Source organism: Apodemus sylvaticus, chromosome 20, assembly GCF_947179515.1.
Source record: "Apodemus sylvaticus chromosome 20, mApoSyl1.1, whole genome shotgun sequence".
Classification (NCBI taxonomy): Eukaryota; Metazoa; Chordata; class Mammalia; order Rodentia; family Muridae; genus Apodemus; species Apodemus sylvaticus.
Window position 1 is genome coordinate 51,368,246 of NC_067491.1, and position 20,505 is coordinate 51,388,750.

The 20,505-nt window shown below is 48.3% G+C and overlaps 1 protein-coding gene across 2 annotated transcripts in view; it reads left to right on the plus strand.

The window, feature by feature from the left end:
* Positions 1-20,505, plus strand: part of Abtb3 (ankyrin repeat and BTB domain containing 3) — a 269,082-nt gene that overhangs the window by 63,750 nt on the left and 184,827 nt on the right. The window lies entirely within an intron of this gene.

A 20,505-nucleotide genomic window follows, 5' to 3' on the forward strand; every position in this document is an offset into this window, starting at 1 on the left:
CATAGCTGATCCTACAAAACATAGAAGCTGTAGCACCCCTCAAAATTGACTGACCCTCATTTCAAAGTGTCCAGCCACATCAGCTAGCCACAGGATGCCACTCTCCCAGGAGGGCGGGGACTCATGCAGATCTCCCTCAGCATGCTAAGGAGACTGCAGCAGGAGTTCCTTAGTGAAGCAACTAAGCAGCTCATCCGAAGACACACAACAGATGAGGGTCCAGGCTTTTGAATACAATGGATGCTTATAAGGCAGTCCCCAGCCTCTGACACAAGGATTCTGTAGGCTATGAGCAGGTCTCATGGATTGCTATGGAGTGTCTGTGAAATCGGGCTTCATAACTAAAAACCAGGGCTATGGTATGGACTCTCTTCCTCAGCCTCTGCCTGCCGTGTTGGTGACGTTCTTCTGCATGCCTGTTGGTGACCTCTGTTCCATTCCCATGCAAGGACTCCTTGTGGCAACGAGCCCCCCTCCGACCTGAAAGTGATGCAAGCTCCCAGCTGTGGGAACAAGCTGGACCTATCATCTCTCTTCGTAGAAGGCAGCCATTGTTTTTTAATTGTTCCCTTAGTCCATAATCCAGTGTGGGGACCCCACGGTGAAGAGGGGCTGCTTCTCGGGGACTACACACATAACCACCATGTAGTAAATGTCAGCAGTGCTGAGTGATGTAGGGAAATAGAGCCAGGCCTGGTCCTGGACCGGGGCCAGAGGACATCCCATTGACAAGAACAAGTGGTGGCTCGCTTATCCTTGTGTGCCCTCCATAGAGCATGCCCTGGGCCCTAAATGCTGTCATCCTAACTCAGATACTCTGAGTGACACCTCCTGGGCCTCAGGCAACACCACATGGGAGATTGTCCAAGGAACTTCAGCATCCCAGGCAGCACAGGCTAAAGCAGCAGGCATCGCGCCTCAGTGGGAACCCCACTGTTCTGGAAACCTCACCCCAGCAGGAAAGAGGAAAGACAGGCTTCCTGCCCCTTGGTGACAATCAACCACCTGTCACTCGATGCCACTCATGTCATTACCATCTGGGAACTGGGAGATGTGCCCTCTGTCTACTATACATGGCTGTCTTAAGTTTCTATTGCTTCGATGAAACATCATGACCAAAAAGCAAGTTGGGAAGAAAAGGGTTTATTCAGCTTACACTTCCCTATTGCTGTTCATTATGGAAGGAAGCCAGAACAGGAACTCCAGCAGGGCAGGAACCTGGAAGTAGGAGCCAAAGCAGAGGCCATGGAGGGGTGTTGCTTACTGGTTTGCACTACATGGCTTACTCGGCCAGCTTTCCTATAGAACTCAGGACCACCAGCCTAGGGTTGGGACCACCCACCATGAGCTGGACTCTCCCCCATTGATCACTAATTGAAAAAAAATGTTGTAAGCAGCTAGATCTCATGAGGCATTTCCTCACCTGAGGCTCCTCCCTCTCAAATGACTTCAGCTTGTATCAAGCCAGTACCAGTACAGTGGTTTTCTAACTATGCAATGCCATTGGGTTATCCTTGCTGTATCACAGAGGCCTGACCTCCCAAATAGGAAGCTGAGGTAAAGGTAAAGGTAAAGGTAAAGGTAAAGGTAAAGGTAAAGGTAAAGGTAAAGGTAAAGGTAAAGGTAAATGTGTCTGTAGATGTGCCTGCAATTGCAAGGAGATGACAGGGGTGAAGCTGTCGGCTGCCTTCCAAGCCCACAGCAGCATCACACTCCTATGAGGCTGGTAGTTTCTGCCTCTCTTCATGTTAGCAGTCTATCCATGGCTCACAAGTCAATGAGCATTTACTCAAGCAGCTACTTATTCCAAGTGCTAGATCCTAAGGACTCCGTGATGACAATACAGGCAGGTTCTTGCCAGCATGCAGATGATCATTTGGTGGAGAGAGCAGATGTTGCACAAATCACCAGATGTCACAAAGACATGACACAAATGTTAGAGGCTCTGTAAGGGACAGGGTACCAGTCATCTCATTTGTAAAGTCCAGCCATTCACTTGTCCCCATGGGATACCTGTTTTGTGCAGACGTAATGCTGGGTGAAGAACATCCCTGCCCCCTAGAGAGTTAGCTCTCTCTAATTACCTGTCCATAGCCTCGGGTGTCTTTCCTCCAGACAGCCTACTCCACACCATCCCTGTGTCCCTACAAGGGAGCACTTGGCTTTTGCTGTTTATCTCAGTTTAGCTCCAGTTTAGACAGCTTTGTTGCTGTCTTTGTGGGTTTGGTCCTCATTTGAGTACACAGTTTGAGGATGTCTCCTGGCTTGCTGTTTCTCCTTCCTGCTTCTCTTCTGTCTCACTATCTAACCTTTCTTCCTCTTCCTCCACTCCTCTTATTCTACCCCTCTTTCTGCCCGTTCCTCTCCTTTGTCTTTCTCTTTCCCCACATCCTTCTACTCCTCTTTTCTTTCATTCTTCTTTCTCTTCTCCTTCCATTTCTCTCTCCTTCCTATCTCTTCTCCTCCTCCCCTCCTTTTCTCTTCTCTTTCATTCTTGTCTTCCTCTTCCTTTTCTCTCCTCCTCTCCTCTCCCTCCTCCTCTTCCTCCTCCTCTCCCTCATCCTCTCCCTCATCCTCTCCCTCCTCCTCTGCCTCCCCCTCCTCTTACTCTTCCTGAAGTCCCAGCTGAAGCTAAGGTGAGCATTAGGAGAGTTTCTCTGTCTTGGTCCCCGTGACCTCCTAAAAGGAGCCAGGGCTCTGCTAAGAGAGGTTTGGTGCTTGGTAAGTCCTAAGAATGAGTGCTGCTCCTGCTGCTCCTGCTGCTCCTGCTCCTGCTCCTGCTCCTGCTGTTGCTCCTGATGCTCCTGCTCCTGCTGCTCCTGCTGCTGCTGCTGCTGTTGCTCCTGCTCCTGCTGCTCCTGCTGCTGCTGCTGTTCCTGCTGCTCCTGCTGCTGCTTCTGCTCCTGCTGCTCCTGCTGCTGCTGTTCCTGCTGCTGCTGCTGCTCCTGCTGCTGCTCCTGCTGCTGCTGCTGTTCCTGCTGCTGCTCCTCCTCCTCCTCCTTCTCTTCCTCCTTTTTTCCCTCCTCTTCCTCCTTCTGCAGGAGAGAGTGACAGCAGCTTTGAGGGGCAAACTGTTCTACGGTGGGTACATTTACCCAGCGTGTGCTGGGGACTGCAGTCAGCCTTTGTGTTTTGCATTCCTTAATGGGGACAAAAACCCTTGAGTTTACATTTTCTTGTGCTAGAGCAGATCAACATTCAAAATCAGAGTTCGAGTTTTTAATTTCCTTTCTGTGAGCAACAGACCGGAGTTGCTGGCGGGTGTTGACCCGCGGTGGCTGGGCTGGCTCTTCAGTGTTTCAAAGATCACAGGCTTATGCAGAGACTCAAAGTTGGAAAATGGCACCAGCGCTAATGGGATTTGCCTCAACAAATATGCAGGAAGATCTGAGTGCTTTTAAAGAAAGCGTTCTTTGGCAAGAAAGAAAAATTTAGCAAAACTCTTTTAACTGCTGGGTTACTCGGGCGTAGCCCCTCCCCCCAGCCCTCCCGTGGAGTAGCCCTTCATTCTGTGCTTAGGTGCCCAGGTATTTTGCTGGCTTCTGTCTGTTTTCAATTCACAGCATCCCTGTCATCTCATTTTACAGAGTGGAAAACTGAGGTCTGAACAGCGATTCGCCTCGAGGGCCACATGCAGTGCTTCACACTCAGTGTAACATGAGGTGGTTCACACTCGTTATAACCACCGACACATGCAGTATTGTGCACAGTGACCTTCTGCCTCTCACCCCCTCCCCCGCCCCCAAGAGAACCTGTTTAGGTTGAAGTTACAGAGGCCAAGGGTGTGGCAGCTTCGTTCCTGGCACTGGGTCCTCTACTCACAAAGCACCCAGAACTCAGTGAGGATGACTTATGTTATCTCTCAGGAAGCCAGGGTGGATTCTGCTCCAGGGATGTGGGCTGGGGCTGCACCAGTTGGGGGCACTCTTGCACCAGGACACTTCACCCCAAGGATACTCACTATAGCCTCGGCTGACTGGTTGTGAGTCTGACTTTAGGTAGATACTGAGACTCCTGAGAGAAAGAGTTGGGGCTGGGGTGAGAGAGGCTTTTTGCAACTCTCCGATCATCCCAGATAGAACACAAACAGTTCCCATGAGCCCTTAGAGATGCCCTTCTGAGTGAACTCTTCAGTAAGGAAAACTGAGGCTGTTGGGAGATAATCAATGTCTCCTGGGGAACAGAGCTTTAGAGATGGGAATTAGCATCCCTGTGGCTTAGTACTTCCTCCTGACACCCAAGACCACCAATAGATGCCATCCACCCTGGCAGTGGTGGGCACATCACTGAGACTCCTGGAGGCACAGACAGGAAAAGCCACAGAGCTCTTCTGAGCATTGGAGTGCTTGTGGAGCCTAACTGTTAGTAACCTGGCCTTTAGAACCCAAATCCCGCCCTGAGCTCTCACCGTGCCCAGGCATCTATGTTAGCTCCTTTGTGCTGCAATCGCTTCTTCCTTAAGGTAATAATCCTCCCCTCCTACGGGTTACTATACTACCCAGTGACTTAATGCCTAGCAGCATTTAGGGTGACACCATCACAGAGCAGGCTCCTGGGTAGTGGGACTGTTACACTCATTGTGGTCAGCATGAGAGACAGAGTCCTTCCCACAGAGAGACAAGCCAGGGGCTGACCCGCGCCATAGCTGAGTTCTTGCCCAGAGTTTCTCCCCTTTATCTTTTGCTCTGTCTTCTGACTCTGACCACCACTGCCTATGTGTATACCAGGTCCAGTCCTGTCTCCAACCAAGGTGCCTTGTGATTACAGTGCCCTCCTCATCAACAGGTGACATCTGGACGCACACTTGACTGGACTCCAGGCATATCACATAGACACGCATCTCTGCCCTTGGGTTTGTGTTTCCTGTGAGGGGGCTTCTGCCTCTGTCTCATAGATTGGTATTTAGAATCCCTGCTAACTGGCCAGGCATCCGGGCCATTGGCCTCTGTCCTTGACACACACCCCATTCCCTCACACACTGCCAACCTGACTACTCAGCTTACGCTACTTATACACCTGGCCTGGAGTCCCCAACTAGCTATGTTCTTGTTCGTTGAACATCTAGTCTGTGCGGTGTTGTCTGAAGCTTGCTGTGACATTTTCCCGATCTTCAGAAGCCACCTGGGGAATGTCCACAACCTCTCAGGTCCTAATGCTGTATCTGGGTTATCTATCTCCAGGGGGGGTGGGGGGGCGGGACTCTGGTCCCTTCCTGCGGTCTGAGCCCTTCTGTTGTCAGTCGCCTCTCCTTTGCTTTCCCAGAAACACTCTCTTCTTCCGTTCCTAGATCACCCAGCTTTGTGCAAGAGCAAGCATAGGACGGAAAGGGTAACTAAGGTACAGCTCAGGAACCCTGAGTGTGTGGGGGCAGATAGTGACCGGAGACCCTCAAGGCGTATCTGATGCACTCCAGGTCTGGGAGGATGCAGGACGTGCTAGGACCAAGGGATTCTGGGTAGCAGTGACTACAGTGGAGAAGACATCATGAAGGTACAGACCTGACTGAGGCAAACACCTGCTTCTGTGAGCTTCTCCTCACTCTAGCAGGTCCCCCTGGCAAGGCACAACCTCACCCTGGGTTAGTGCATCCATCAACAGAGAACGTGTCTTGCCCAGCCCTTGTATATTGGAACCTTTCTCCATTGCCCCTCATTTTTTTCCGTGCTAAGAGTCACTCTCTCATTGTTTATATGAATGTGGTCATAGGTTCGATTCCCCTGTACTGAAAGAAACAAAAGCAAAACAAAACACAAAGCCATCCAACAACATTAAGCAATGATTTAATGGGCTTGGCTCAACTTGCTCAGTAGTGAAGGTGCTTGCTGCCAAGTCTGATGACTCGAGTTCGATCTGTGGGACCTACTCAACGGAAGGAGAGAGCAGACTCCTGTGAATTGTCCTGGCAGGCTCTCCAACCCAACCAATGCATAGAATCAGGGGTGCTGTGCTGTTTATCCAAGCAGATCAACACCGTGTCTCCCACACTCTGTTTCCACAGTCCTTTTAACATCTGCTTCCCTGTCTGCCCAAAATTCCCCCTGCTATCTATAACATAGAGTTAAGCCTCTACGTTACAGGTTCAAAACCTCTATAGAGCATCAGGAAATCATTTAACAGCTTTCTTCCCCCGACAATGAGGTCTGTCTTAGAAATTGTGGGGGCAAAATATGGGGCCGCACAGGGAAGAGCCTCAGCTCAGCAGCCTGTCTGTGTTCCCAGGGGGCCCTGGTTGTCCTGCCCCGGGGAGGCAGGCTCACGATGAACAGTAACATAGATGATTTTTTTTGACATGATGAATTTTTAATCGTTTTTATCCTTGGGATTCGCGCTCCTTTTCAGTAATTAAAAATGCAGAGAATGTAAGAACCACCCACCAGAATTAGCAGATGTTAATAATTTCTCATATTTGCATGAATTTTCTCAAATAAAAGAAACCAAACATTTTCACCAAAGCTGAAATTCCTCCTGTTACGGGGTTCCTACAGTTCTTCCTTCTTCCCCCAAGGCAGCCTTGATCATGAATTTGGGGCACCGTCTTCCCATCTGTCTGTGTCGTGCTCCCTCTCTGAGTGTTCATAAATCATACATGGGCTACATTTGCATGCTTAACGGCAGACTCTCGGAATCATTTTTTTTTTACCCCATATTGTTTTGTAAGCACATCTGTGTGGAAGCCCAGAGCCCCTCGCTCATGCTGAAGGCGAGTGCTCTGCTGTCCCCAGTCTCTGTCACACCAAGCAGGCCAGCCGCCTGCCACTGCCATCCATTCTGCAAAAGTGCCTCCCCTGAGAGCTCCAGGGGAGGACATTCCAGAGGTGGAACTGCTGACTCACAGAGCGCTCCAGCCGCCAGCCAGCCTGGCCTGTGCCAACCTGTTCTGCAGAGCGAGTGCACGGGTTCACACAGGCCACCTCGGAGGGGTCGGGTCCTCCACCTTCTCACGGGTCCTCATAATTGTCACTTTTTTCATGTTCACCAAACAGATTTGGTGTGTGATAGGGTTCTCCACTTAATTTATTCTTCCCCTCTCATCTCTGATCACCAGAGTACCCGTGCATATCTTCTAAATATCCAGTCTGTCCAAGGGAAGATTTTTAAATTCTGTACCATGTTACAGCCCCCTCTCCCGGTGTATTCTTTTTTGCTGAGTTTTTTTCCCTGAGGAGCATTGTGTCCTAGGGAAGCTTTTAAATTTTGTTTTGGTTTAATTGATCTCTTCTTTTTTTTCAATGATGAGTTTCTTAAGAGCTAAGTTTATAAAGACATTTCCTGCTAATGAGGTTGAAGTTTGGGTTGAAGAATGCTTGTTCACATATGGGTTGTTAACCCTTGTGTGTGCAGCAGAAAATAAGGCTTTAATATTGTCCTGAAGGAAAGCCATTTGTCGTGTGCCTTGGTCTGAACAGCCCAATTTTCCTGGTTTTTAATGCCAGCTTTGTTCTATACTAGGGCTTCATAACCTTTTTCCCACTTACAACCCCTTTTGTCCCTCCAAAGTTTATGAAACCCAGGGAATATAGGCCTATACAACACATACAGTTACTGGCAATGAATCACAATGAAATTTACTTGAAATTAATTTTTGTTGCAGATTTTATTTTATCGATTATTAAAGACAAAAAGAAAGTTTTGTATTAGTGAGATGCATGTGGCCTGTTTCTTTTTAACGATGTCCCGATGGACATTTAATACTTGAGGACATGGAGCAGCATCGGTATTCTTCATAGTCGATTGACGTTTTGATTTTTAATATCATCAGCACTGGGAACACTGTCACATAAATCCATAGGATGAAATGGCAGGAGTATGTTCGGGGCCACCACAGAAATTGCTGAAAATTCTGTCCTGTTCTCCAGCTAAAATTCATTTACCAGAACGGTTTTTTTTTTTTTTTTTTTTTTTTTTTTTTTTTTTTTTACTGAACTCAAGTCAGTAACTCAAAGACAGACTTTAAAACCAAGCCTTCTAACAAATGGCAATCCCAAAAGTATACGAATTTGATACAAGCTAAGGGAGTGCGGTAAGAAAGTAGTTAAAGTCTTCGTTTGCTATAAGGAAGCCATTCTGTTTCTGTCAGAGCAGAAAACTGTTTATACTGTGAAACTGACCCGCAGTTCAGAACTTAGGACCACCCTGGCGAAGGTGAGGCGTTTGGGGCGGTGTTCCTTGGTATTTCATGGCATAGTGCCATGCACAATACTAAGTGTGCCGTCTCATTGCTACATCAACTCGACACAGACCACAGTCCTTCTGGGAAAAGGAACCTCATTCGAGAAAATGCCCCACCAGAGTAACCTGTGGGAAAGCCTGTGGTGCATTTTCATCGATTGATCATCGATTGGTGATCACTGTGGGTGAGGCCATCCTAGTACAGTCACTGCCACCCCTGGATGTGTGATCCTGGAAAGTATACGAAAGCAGGTTAAACAGGCTGTGAGCATCAGGCCAGCAGGCAGCACCCCTCCAACGGCCTCTGCGTCGGGTTCCGCCTCTGGCATCCAGTTTGGTCCTCCTGCCCTGACGTCCTGGGTGGCGGACCAGGACTATACTTGTAAGCTGAAATATGCCCTTTTCTCCCAGAGTTGCTTTTTATCATACCAGAGGAAAAGCAAACTAAGACAGTAAGCATGTATCTTGTATGTAAGTAAGCATGTAACTTGTATGTAAGTAAGCATGTAACTTGTATGTAAGTAAGCATGTAACTTGTATGTAAGTAAGCATGTATCTTGTATGTAAGTAAGCATGTATCTTGTGTGTAAGTAAGCATGTATCTTATATGTAAGTAAGCATGTATCTTGTATGTAAGTAAGCATGTATCTTGTATGTAAGTAAGCATGTATCTTGTATGTTCAGAACCAAAGCTGCAATGGAGTCATGGGCTACGTATGACCTGACTAGGGCGGTCAAAACCATTTCTGGTTCTTAATGCATTTGAGTTTTGAACTGATTTCTTGTCATCTCGTGCTCAGAGATTCTTCCCAGTTCTCTGGATTTTGGATGCCTCTGTAGCCCTTGTGGGGCCACAATGCACAGTTTAGGAAGCTTGTGCACCTTTCATAGGCTCTCTGATTCTCCCCGTCTATTAGGGACAGCGACTCATAATCGTAGAAAGTACAAGACAAGTCTAGGCTGCAGCGAGAGCCCACAGCAAGAGGATCTAACCAGGCCTTTCTTTCCTTTGTATCTTTCTTAGCTTTGTTGTGAGCTAAAGGCCTGTTCTTTACATAGCTCGGACACTTTGCAGTCTCACTGAGCTGGTGTTGAGATGGGTATCCACCGGAAAAAGAAAGCCTGATTCGTCAAACAGCCACAGACAGACAGCCACTCTGCTCCAGATGACTACATGAGAAGCAGACTCCGTATCATCTCATTTAGAATCTAGTACTGCAAATAGCAATTTAAGAAAGCTCTAAATTGGAGAGGGGGAGGGGCAAGAAGGGAGGTAGGTTAGGTGACTTATGCAAAGGATTTAAATATGGACGACAATACAAGACTTACTTAATGGGCAGGAGCCTAGTGTGGCCTCCTTACTTGTGCCTTCTAGGAATCCGTTGATAAAGTGTGTTGAGCCTGGACATCTCAGGCCTGGGATAAGTTTACTATGATCTAGACAAGCCACAGCCACAGCAATGCCAGAGTTAGATATCTGGAAGGTAGGAGGGAAGGGCTTGAAGGCTAACCCTAGTGCTCTGAGGTCATTTAAAAAAAAAAACAAACAAACAAAAAACAAAAAACAAAAACAAGGACTTATTATCTATCCATTACATGGAGTTCTCTGTGTAGACCACAATGACCTTGAATTCACATGAATCCTCTTACCTCCCTCTCATACATACTGATATTGCAGGCCTGTCCCACCCATGTCCAACCTCATTATGAGACTTTTGGGGGAGAGTTTGGGGGGTATTTAGATTGTGGTTCTTGAGCACCAATGTTGTAGATGACAATGTGTCACAATGACAAAAGTCTGGACGCACCTCTAGACATACTAACTTGATGATTTGTATGTAATCACCGCTCAGGTGGACCGAGTTCCTGAGGGAATGATGAACTAACTACCCAGGCTGCCCCGCCTCTCACTGAGACCCCTGCTTGGATAGGTCTGCATGCGGGTCAAGGCAGCTCTGTTTTTCCTGACTCCAGACAAGCCCATCCACAGGGTTTGATGTGTCCTGATCTCCCTCCATCTCAACTGAGCTGCCACAGTGAAATCTGAGCTTGTGCATTTGTGTGCGGCCGGTAGCTGGACCTCTCCAAGTCTGTCAGATGCGCAGAGGATGCAGAGAGGCCTCCATGTCTAACCAGAGCACTATCCATTTCCCAGTTCACTGCTGTGATATGTGCAGGCCCAGGCAGGCCCCTTGTGCTGGTTCTAATGTGTGGAACTCATGCCTTCAGGGAAGAGAGTTGACAGAGAATTGGTGTCTCAGGAAGCAAAGCAAAAGCACACACACAGAAAGGCCAGACTGCTCAAGTGGCTGGCCGAGAAGGGAGAGGCAGGGGAAGCTGGTTACATAAGCCTGGCAGCCGGGCTGTCTGAAGCCCTATGACTTATTTAGCTGTCTGTCTTTGGGGGATGTCAGGCTCCATTCTTTCCAGCTGGCTCTCCACTTCAGTGATTACATTAATGCTTGGTAATAGTAGGAAACAGACACCTCTCCAGCCCTTAGCATCCCAAGTGGCCAGATGGGGATATTCAACACCAGGAATGCCTGGATGGGCCCACCCAAGACTTTGGCAATCTACTGCCAAAAGGAGGCAGAAATAGCGGCAGGGTTCCTTGTGAGCTCTCCCACAGAGCAAAATGTAGTCAGTCCCTTTAAAGGCTGGAGCTGGGTTTTGACCTCGTGTGAATTTTTTTTTCCTTAAGGTGAAATGACGGTACTGAGTGTCCCAGTGGCCCATGTCATTCTGACGCAGCACAGAGTCAGCTCTGAGGTTGGTTTCTACGCAAGGGGATTTTTCTCTCTTATGGACCCTAGAGGCTGCGAATCACAGCCTTTTGCAGAAAGGAACAACATAATAAGCGAATATGGAATACCAGCACACAGAAGGAATCACTCTCTGAAGCCCTGAGTGTGTAATGGTTTTAGCCTTGGCCTCTGCCTTTTATACAAACACTCCAAGGGCCTTGAGAACTCTTAGTCTTACTTTAGACTTCTCCATCTCCTGCCCGCCCAGAACTGGTCCCCCAAAGGCTCCTGCTGTTGGGTGCATAGCTTAGTGGTAGGCAGAGAGGTCAGGAACACCTACTTGACTACCATAGTCAAATACCTGGCTTCTTTTCCTAGCACAGGTAATGAGAGAGAACAGAAAGACAGGTAGACTGGGGCAGGGTTGGGGGAGACCCTGGAGCCCATGAACATTGCTGCTGATGGCACTGTCTCCCATGTGGCCATGCATGGGAGGGGAGAGAGCAGGTTTGAATCCCAGCTTTGCCACCAGCAGGCTAAGGATGTCATCATAAACCTGGGCCTCATGGCAATGGCAACTTTGGATGGTGTGAAGAGCCGTTAGTACAGGACCTGTGATGTCATATATGTAAGCACTGTCCTGACTGGGAGGTAGACCAGTTAGCTTCCAGTTGGGGGGTTCAGTGAAGCAAGGCCTGTCACATATCCCGAGCCTGACACAACACAAGCAGGCTAGACGTCGACATTGAACCAGGTTTTGTCCATTTTCAGAATCCACAGAAAGCTCAGGCTGTGGGGGAACTGCTTCTCTGTCAGTTACCTTGAGGCCACCCCGCACCCCACTCAGCAAACCTTGGCTTGCTCATCCCTCAGGTAACCTGCAGGTCCTCACAAGTGTCCCCAGAGTAGAGAGAACAAAATGAGATCATGTCTGCAGGATGGTCACCTTCTGTGGACCTGTTACAAATGCCATTCACCTTGGCTTGGAAAAACTATCCGTCAGTGGAGCAATCTCTTGCTTGAAAAGAGGCCAGCTTCCTGGGGTGCTGACTTCATGGTCACGGGGCACACTGTGGCCAGGCTCAGCTGCCATTTGCAGGCCCCAGAGGCAACGTGCACATACTCTAAAGTGCTGCATTGTCACAAGGGAACATCAGTGAGGCAGCAAGAGAGCCCCCTTTCCTGTGTTCCACCCAAATCAGAACCCAAAGACAGCAGGGTGAGGTCTAGAACTCTGTGTTGTCAGTACTCAGGAGGGCCGAGGCAGGAGCAGCAGGGAGGGGGTTCAAGGCCAGTCAGAGATATACAGAAAGATGCTGTTTCAAACAGAAAACAGCATGGCTAACCAAACAAACGAAGAAGTCAAGAACTCCATCAAAGGGGGCCTGGTGAGATGCCCAGAAGTCTTTGGAATCTAGGCAGAAAGCAAAGTTACTGGCAACCGGATTTTATTCCGATGATCTGTGTCCTGTCAACTGGAAAGGGATTGTTTCCACAGTGAAGGATTTCCATATTCTCTTGAGCAGAGGGAGAGGGACCGGTGAAAATGGCAGTTTGGGGGACCGTGAAGATGCGATATGTTAAGGCAGATGGCTGTGCAGTTCTCTTGCTCTCTGGAGCCCCTCCCTGTCACTGTGCCCTGTTTCTTTAAGATTCGGGGTAGACAGATCTGCTCAGTGTGCCTTGGAAAGCAGCCCCACCCCCACCCCACCATCACCGGGAAAGATGGAGTATTTTATTAATAAGTTGCTGGGTTTGATTCTCTGGGGGCCTCCTCTGGCTTCCAGGAATGATACCTACCTAGTTTTTCTGCCGGTTTGGCGAGCACTGATTAATGGTGCTCGGATGCACTGGCATGACAAGCGCTTCTTCACTGCCAAGGTGCCCTAATGGATGGTGCAGCCTTTCCCTGGCCGGGGTGGCCCGCAGGACTCTCTGCCCTCACATCACGGTGGCCACGGCATCCTGAATGCCAGCTGGACACTGCCGGGTGCTGCTTACGGGTTCAGAAGCCATGGGGAAGCCACGACTCCATTGTCCACTTCTCGGCCAACATAATAATCTCATCGCTGGGGGCTTCAGGAAGCTTCCTGAGGCTTCTGATCAGTGCTGATACACAAGAGGTTCAGCTCAGCGGAGAGGCAATGCACTTAGCTACCAATCTAGAGGGGACTTCCTGCTCCCACAAGCACCCCATTTCCCACCATGTCATTCTTTAGTGAGTTCCCTATTTAAGAGACTCAGTCCTACTGCTCCAGGCCTGAGTCTACTTGGCCAGCATCCACAGCTGTCATCAGCCATGTTTCCAAGAGGGACTCAGAGCACAGACTGGCCCTGGCTAGCCTAAGATTCCACCGATGCCCCCTTCTCTTGTTCTGTGTGCTCAGTCCTATTTAGTGAGTTCCCAGGGCATGCCATGTACAGATGAGACTCTCAGGATATATCAGAAACCAAAGTGGGCAGAAAATACCATCCCTCCCAGAAGGGAAATGTCAGAAATAAAAGTGCAGAAAAAATACATAAATCATGTCATCAAGGTCTCTGGTGGCCTTACTAGTAGAAAATCTAAATCCCCCTGCCTCATCTTGCTCTATTCCCCTAGAGTTCTATGCCTTGACCCCAGAACCACGCCCTTTCCAGCTATTCCTACTGTGCTTGGGCTCTAGGGTCCTTTGGTCCTGTGCTTTGAGTCCTGATTCTGCCCCGCCAGCCTTTGGCAAGGTACCTCATGCCCTCTGTGATTATTTCCTCATCTAAAGATAACATTTCCTCCGCACGGGACTGCCCTCAGGACTCAGAGAGTTACTGCATGCTTATTCCTACACAAACTTGTTAAAATTAGTGTCTATGTCTCCGTCTGCCAGTCTGTGAAATGTCGAAGACAGAAGCCACTTGGCCGGCTTAGACAGGCAGCATTGTGTAGAACATTTCACAATGAGCTTACCAAGCAGAGCAAAAGTGTTTTTTTCCTCCTCCATGTTTGTTAGCTGTTGCTGCATAACAAAGTGTCCCAAAACTCAGTGGCGTAAAATAGCCTTGTCTGTAATCGTGGCAGATCTCAGGGGCTGGCGAAGTGACAGAGGTGTCTTAGGGGGCGCTATAGACTCAGCATGACTTTGAAAATTTTTCAAAGATTTTCTTGGATTCTTTACAACCCACATGTATTTGGGTACTCCTACGGGGGACAACATCTGTGAGGGGACTCACTTTTGGAGGTGCAGAACCGGAACAGACAAGATCTACTAAGGTATACATTGGGCCAGCATTTCTGCCTCTCCTTGGTGGCCACACGGGCACATTCCAAGTGATAAAGAGACAGAGGAAGAGCGTACCTTTAAGGGAGGGAACTGTCAAGTCCCATGGCTAGGGATGTGAAGACAAGGAAGAGGTGCTCTACCAGGCTTTCATCCAAGGACGTCCCAGGTGTGCTGCTGGAGGAGAGTCCAGCCACTACTCAGGTTTTTGCTCTCTCGCTCATTCAGCACCCATATTTCCTGGACATAGTGTGTCCTCCCCAGATCACTGTACCAAGATGGAGAGTGGGTATAAGAAGGGCGGGGCTGAAATGCCCTGGAAGGCACCCTGCTCCCACCTCTGCATCAAACCCTTTCCTTCCCTATGAGATAAATAAAATTGCCAGCGGGGGCAGACTGACCAAATAGAATGAACCGTGTCTTCCTGCGCATTGTGCTCTCCACAATAAAAGCCAGAGTGGATGCTAAAACTGGTCAGGCTTTGTGAGGAGCCCAGGCAGGCTCCTGGTGGCAGAGCTTCTGCGAGAGAGCAAGCCAGCGAGGTAATTTAGCTGCTGTGCACAGAAAGGAGGAAAACGCAGAGTGGTAATTTGGAAAGCATACATCAGGTGCTTTTGGAAAAAAAAATGATATTGTTGGTTATTTTGCTTTTTAAAGCCCAGAGCCCTAAGGAGGACTGTTGTCACATCCTTGGTGAGTTCATTCAAGGAAGAGCGTTGACGTTTCTAATTTGCAAATTTAAATATTGTCAAGAAACAGTTTAAGTGCTCAGCAGGGCTGGGGAATTTTATGACTATAGGTGACAATGGATGGCATCTCTGGGGAGCCTGTGGGGGAGGGGAAGGGGGAGGAGAGTACGGAGAGATCCAGGGAGACAGGGATGGCCGCCATTCACTTTCAGTCTCTGTTCTGAGTGCTTTTCCCATGGATTTTATTTTATCTGACATTAATCCCACAATTTCCATTTTACAGATGAAGACAGAAAGTCAGGGAGCTTGCCCAGGGTCATTTAACTATTCCAGAGCAAAGCAGACATTGGAAGCCAGTGCTGACTTTATGTCACCCAGTCCTGCGCTACAGGGGGCGGGGGGAGGGGGGACATGAACCTCCTGAGCAGATACATTGGGCTTCAAGTCCAAGCTCCACTGGCGGTGGTAGATCCTAACCTTCCATCTGTTCATGGCTGAGCAAATGGGAAGTATAGAGTATGCCGAGTCCATGGCTGGGAGAACCAGGAGTCTGGAAAGGCCTCTTCAACAAGGGACTTGAGTGGACTTCTCTTAAGAGTAAAAATTGGCTACGCTATGGAGTTCTCGCCCTCCCTGGTCCCCTATGGCATTCTCTCCCTCTAAGTCTCCCTTCCTTTCTTCCTCTGTCTTCCCTCTTCCTCTTTCACACACTTTTTTGGGTAGCCTTTGTTCTCACTCTCTGACACTCTCATACCTGGAATCCAGCCGCCATGTTGGGAGAAAGCCTAGCCGGGCAGTGGATGTCACCAACAGCTCCAGTCACGGCTGGCAGTCACACTACATGGAGAACAAAGAGCCTTCCGGTCAGACTTGTTAGGCGTCTTATGATGGTGATCAGCCCAGATCCTTTTCCAAGTATGGGGTCTTGCACAGCTGTCCAGATGTATAATGCCAAGGCCTCAGCTCAACTCCCTTCATTCGCTCCAGCAGTGTGTTCTAGGAACCCTGCATGCCACCTTGAGCCCAGCCTCTGCCTGCAATTGTGTGAGAAACCATGAACCACAGCCACTTGTGGGATACATGCCAATGACTGAATAAATTCAGTGTATCACATGTCATTTCTGGAGGAAACAGAAGAAAACATCTATTTACCCTAGAAAGGAAATGACACCAAAGACCAAAGGAAGGACTGCACCCAAGTCCATTTTGATGACTCGGCGTGTTAGCTGGGGCTGCCTGCAGAAGCAGAGGTCACTCAAGTCAGCAAGTCCCTGGGCAGCTTATGGGCAATTATACTACCAAAGAGTGCTCGCCAGTCCATTGATTACTTTCTGTATAAACTCAGGGAGAGGACGCCTAGCAACATGTGGTTATTAGTAATTAAACAAGCTGAGAAATGATTTGCATTCCTTTCCTTGCTGCCTGCTTAAGCTTCACATGTGGGCTCTTATAGACAGTAATGCCTACCTTGTAGGTACATTGTGTGGATCAAGTGCCCTAACATCCGCGAGGTAGCCAGTGCAGTGCCTAGCAATCTGAAATGCCTCCGGAGGGAGGGAGAAAAATCTGTAGGCACTCCATAAATGTTAGTGGCTCCGTCTCTTTTTTGTTACACCCTTCACCTGGCAAGTTATGGCACTTTGGTGGGTTCATTGCATCCCCAGTCCTCCGTTTTCCCATTTGTTAAAGGACTGTGAATCTGTGAGCTTCCGTGAGCCATCAGGCTGGGGACCTTAGAGAACTGTATAGATTATACTAAGGAACTATCCCAACCCTCATGCTTTTCCTGAGCTTGGAAAAATTGAACAGCCATGCTCCATGGGGTAAATTTTAACCTTTCTGTTTAGGGGGTGGTGTTATTTATGATCTGTAGTGAGAATTCTGGAATTCTATTTCAAAAAGACACAGAAATATTGTTAAAATATGTTTTCATTTTAATTCCAGGTGTGGAGATATGGGACTAATTTGGACTGTCCAAAGCAGCTAACTATGGTTTGCCTTGTGCTCTGGCAGAGGTGTGGTTTTGCCAGCTGCAGATAATTTCTGTGATTGTGTGATGTTTGGAATTCTGGGAAATTTTCAGAAGGTATATAAATGCTAGGGCCTTGAGAGGCAGGGCTGGTGGTTTGTGGTCATTGGGGGGTGGGAGGCAGGGAGTTGGTTGGGTGCAGTTTGTTAGTAGCTGTGCTCAAAGAAGAAACAAAAGGAAAGAAATTAGATTGAGGGATCCCCCATTCTTTCTTCTCTCCTACTTGGTGATAGATGAAACTTGGGGTATGAAGGGTGGGGAAAGAATCCACAAAGTACCTAAGACTGGCTTCTGGGCCTGAGCATCTTTGAAGTAGGATGCTTCAGTATTGAGCAAACACTGCCTGCTCAAAGTGAGCCACAGTGCCACCAGCCACCAGAGAACATGCGCTCGTCCCTAGAACAACCAGGATAACCAACCAGGATCCCTATAGAGGGATCATGAAGCATCATTCGAGCCTTGGAGGTTTTGTGCAGATGACAGTGTTTCTGGAGTGCCTTCTACTGTGTACCGCTATTGTCAACAACAGACACGTATAGACTCTTGGAGTAACCAGGATTCAGGCCAAGGCTCTGTAAATAGTCCCTCTTTTAATTCTAGCAATGGTAGAAAAGCTGAGATTTGGAATTCAAGCAACTTGCCCCAGGCCTTTAGCATGCCTTTTGGATGTTACCCATCCAAGGACACATCAGTCTCGCAAGGTTGAAGGGTACAGTGAAAGGGATTATATGTGTCTATTGTCACAAAGTCACACTGACAAGGGACTACAGAGATGTGAGGGATTTGAGTAGGATCCTCACAGCTCATTCCTTGAGCACCTAGTCAGACCCAATGCTTGGTGCTTACCTAGAGCTCCGCTCTCCCGGTGTAGCCTTCTTGTTTAGGGTAACAGTGTGGGATGGGGCAGTAGGACAATCAGAAACCTCCAGCTGAGGAAGTTCTGAGGGATTTCACCCTCAGTTTAAGTGAACCCCACTTTTCACTATCCCTGTCTAATGCTCCAGTTTTGTTACTAGATGCTCCTCTAACTCAGAGGATCATCCGAGTCACCTGGAGGACCTGTCAAAATTTACCACAGATTCTGGCCTTAGAGTTCAAGTCCCTGAATGATTGCAAGACATGGTGCAATTTGTAAATTGCTTTGGTCCGGTGTTCCTCAAAGTGTGTTCCATACAACGGTAGCTTGATGGAGGCTGGGTAGGCGTGTTATATGACTCTCCAAGACTAGTGATCCAGACGGAGCTGGATGCTGGAGTTTCAAGGAGTGATTCCCAGTGTGTCTGTGCACTGGGCACCTCAAGGAATCTTTGACAACTTTTCTATTAGGCAAAACTCTTGTGTCCTTCTCAAGAGCAAGGTGCAGACATAATTCATCTGTTAAGATCCCAAGGGGATGCCAGGGTGTGGCCCAGCTGACAGTCACTGGGTTATACTTGCCTTTTTCAGTTATACAACTTCTCAGGGTCTTCAGTGCATTATAGATCTCTGAAAGGAGAAATAAAGAGATAGTTTTCTTAGCTTGAACATCAGAGATACTGGAGAAAAAAGAAGGCATGGGCAGAGAAGGACAGATGTGCCAGCTGTGGATAGAATGTGTCTTGGTGAGAAGAGACCAGGGTAAGCAGAGTGAAAGTTACAAGTGGGCAGAATTCTGGGCTCAAATGAGCATGAATGGGGGCTGGAGAGATGGCTCAGCAGTTAAGAGCACTGACTACTCTTCCAGAGATTCTGAGTTCAAATCCCAGCAATCACATGGTGGCTCACAGCCATCTGTAATGGAATCCTATGCTCTCATCTGGTGTGTCTGGAAACAACTACAGTGTACTCATATACATAAAATAAGCAAATAAATCTTTGAAAAAGAAGGGAGAATGAACTTTTTTTTTCTTAATCAATTTGTGAATTGGCGATAACTTGGCCTTTCTGATGCTTTTTAAGCTAAGTACCCTTTTGTAGTAAAATCAATGTATGAGGGTCACGTGAATTGAAGATGTAGCTTCCCTTTCTGCTTAAAGCCCTCCCCAACTCTTACCCAAAGCCTGTTAATAGACACCTGAACTTTTATAAGTACTTCTAACCTCAGCCTTTTTTTGTGTCTAATGTCATCGGATGCAAATTCATTTGGAAATTAGAGACATTCTAGTATCAATAGCACAGTAGAAGCACATTTAGCTTCCTTCTTGTGCTTTGAGATTCAAAAGGAGGTACTGAGGGAGATTTTGCCTTGGTGTGACGGACTGCCCTCCATAAATGACCTAAGTGTGTGGGGAGCGGGATTTCGGCTCATGGTCGGATGGTTCAATCCACACTACTTGTTTCTGTTGCTTCTGGGCCCATAGTGAGAGGGAGCATCATGGCGGCAGGAGATTGTGGCAGTGACTACTCACATGACGGCAGGCAGGAAGCAGGAAGAAAGAATGTAGGTAGAGGCCAGGGCAAGATATTGACCTGAGGATATGTATACACCCTATGGCCCACTTCTACCTTACGGACCCTACCACCTACTGTTCATTTTTCCTTTCCATGCCACCATATTATGGACAACTCTCAACACCACCATATTGTGAATTTACCAAGGAATGAGCTGTTTATTAGGTTGCATTCCTCAAGGCCCATTTGCTATCCAAGAACCCACATGTTGGCCACCAAGCCTCACACACAGCCTGTGGGGAACATGTCATATGCATAACAAACGCAGCTAACTGTTTTCCAGTCGCCCCACTTAATCTGCATATGCGCCCGGTTTAAAGCCTCTGTAGGATCTGGCCCCAGCCTCTCTCCATCATGGTTATCTTCCTCTGCATTATGGACACACAAGACACTCCAGACACATGGTTCCTCTCTGCCCAGCTGTCTTGGCTGTTTCCTGAATACTCCTCCACCTATCTTTGGGTGTGGGAGGCTTCTTGTGTCTCAAGTCTTATTTTCAATGTCCCCTCCTCAGAGAGACCCTTGGTGTACACTTCCACTGAAGCCACACTTGATCGATGTTTGGGTCCTTTTGAATTCTCTGAGTAGCCCTTCCCACTGTCATATTTTTCTTGCTTGTTTATCTACGGCCTTCCTCCTCCAGCAGGGAGGAGGGGCGTCACACAGCAGAAAGGCTCTGCTACCGTGTCACATGATCGCACAGGCCAAGACTTTGCCAGAACTTAAGCCAAAAACACTCATCCAGGCTGAACTGTCCCTTGATGAGGATGCCAAGCTTTGAGCCCTTCTCTTTTGTGGCCCCAGGTTGAGGTTCCTTGCATCATGCCAGGCTGCCCCTCGTCCTTGAGAGACTGCTGACAGCTCTTCGAGACCCTGGAGGTTTAGATCTGAGCTCTGCTGTGGCGTTCACTCACGCTGGAATGTGAAGGAGAGAAGACTGGCATTTTCTGCTCTGTTTCACAGCCAGCCAATAATGGGAGGCTGGATAAATTCCAGATTCTAAAAGAATTCAGGCAGGCCGCGCTGAAAATTAGAAAAGTCTGTGGTCAGAAATTCACAGTCGGTGGATTCGGCCTACAGAAATCCTTGCCTGGGTGGCATAATAAAGCCCAGAATGTTAGGATGGGGGCCAGGGCCACTGTGCCTGTGCAGGGGGCCTCCTTTCTGCTTCCTACCTATTGTTTACATGG